Raw genomic sequence first — 2,500 nt, forward strand, 5'->3', positions numbered from 1 at the left:
TCATCATCATCATCATCATCATCATCATCATCATCATCATCATCATCATCATCATCATCATCATCATCATCATCATCATCATCATCATCATCATCATCATCATCATCATCATCATCATCATCATCATCATCATCATCATCATCATCATCATCATCATCATCATCATCATCATCATCATCATCATCATCATCATCATCATCATCATCATCATCATCATCATCATCATCATCATCATCATCATCATCATCATCATCATCATCATCATCATCATCATCATCATCATCATCATCATCATCATCATCATCATCATCATCATCATCATCATCATCATCATCATCATCATCATCATCATCATCATCATCATCATCATCATCATCATCATCATCATCATCATCATCATCATCATCATCATCATCATCATCATCATCATCATCATCATCATCATCATCATCATCATCATCATCATCATCATCATCATCATCATCATCATCATCATCATCATCATCATCATCATCATCATCATCATCATCATCATCATCATCATCATCATCATCATCATCATCATCATCATCATCATCATCATCATCATCATCATCATCATCATCATCATCATCATCATCATCATCATCATCATCATCATCATCATCATCATCATCATCATCATCATCATCATCATCATCATCATCATCATCATCATCATCATCATCATCATCATCATCATCATCATCATCATCATCATCATCATCATCATCATCATCATCATCATCATCATCATCATCATCATCATCATCATCATCATCATCATCATCATCATCATCATCATCATCATCATCATCATCATCATCATCATCATCATCATCATCATCATCATCATCATCATCATCATCATCATCATCATCATCATCATCATCATCATCATCATCATCATCATCATCATCATCATCATCATCATCATCATCATCATCATCATCATCATCATCATCATCATCATCATCATCATCATCATCATCATCATCATCATCATCATCATCATCATCATCATCATCATCATCATCATCATCATCATCATCATCATCATCATCATCATCATCATCATCATCATCATCATCATCATCATCATCATCATCATCATCATCATCATCATCATCATCATCATCATCATCATCATCATCATCATCATCATCATCATCATCATCATCATCATCATCATCATCATCATCATCATCATCATCATCATCATCATCATCATCATCATCATCATCATCATCATCATCATCATCATCATCATCATCATCATCATCATCATCATCATCATCATCATCATCATCATCATCATCATCATCATCATCATCATCATCATCATCATCATCATCATCATCATCATCATCATCATCATCATCATCATCATCATCATCATCATCATCATCATCATCATCATCATCATCATCATCATCATCATCATCATCATCATCATCATCATCATCATCATCATCATCATCATCATCATCATCATCATCATCATCATCATTGGGCGAATATTTAACACTTAATAAGCAGTAAGTCTAAGCAATGTCATTATAAGTTCTCTTAAATGTGGCAGTATTTTTCGATAATATCATTGCTAGCGGTCGTACAGCTTTCATGGTTTTGTCGTTTGAACTATAGACATTTGAGTTAAAACAAGACGTAATTTCGTGTGTGTGTGTGTGTGTGTGTGTGTGTGCGTGTGTGTGTGTGTGTGTGTGTGTGTGTGTGTGTGTGGTCAGATTGTTAGCAATAAATGTATAAAAATGTGCAACTGGACTGTGGAACGTTGTTAATGCAGATTACATGTGATGGACAGGTATTTGGGGAAAGGTATGTATTCAGAGAATCTATGGGATGTTGCAGTACCGGTCAACAAACCCTATGCGTTCCCTTGTGTGTCTGATTTCACGGTGGATATGGTCGAATTTCGACGGTGAGATACACTGTTAGGGTGAAATACAGATCAACATGTTCATTATATTAGCATTATTGGGATTACCATTGCTATTAGCATTGCTATTTGCGCTATTACTAGTAATACTATTAAGCATGCTATTAATAGTGATGTTACTCTCATTAATAGGAATATTATTCTCATTATCATTACTATAATTATTATTTGTATCCCATTCACATTACCTTTGCAATCACCATTATCCTTATAACTCCAAATCATCGAGTAGGGAAATCAGTCTACAATTTAACAGGCTCGTCGGCGCTGGCAAACCTCTCCATTCAGAGTAAGGGCGGCGTGCGGGTGGAGTAGGCTGGGAATTCCCCCATTCATGAAGCCCTGGCAGGATTCCAGCGTGGCCAACCCGCTCCGTCGGGAATCTCGCCTCTACGCGAACTTCCTCACTGTAAGGCAGCTTTAATGACTTACAGCAAGGACATGTTTTGTTGTTGTTTTGGTTTGTCTTGTCTGCGTTTGTGTGTGTAAGGGGGGTTGGTTTGTGCTGTTTAGGTGCATTGC

This window comes from Penaeus chinensis, chromosome 13 (assembly GCF_019202785.1).
Source record: "Penaeus chinensis breed Huanghai No. 1 chromosome 13, ASM1920278v2, whole genome shotgun sequence".
NCBI classification, from domain to species: Eukaryota; Metazoa; Arthropoda; class Malacostraca; order Decapoda; family Penaeidae; genus Penaeus; species Penaeus chinensis.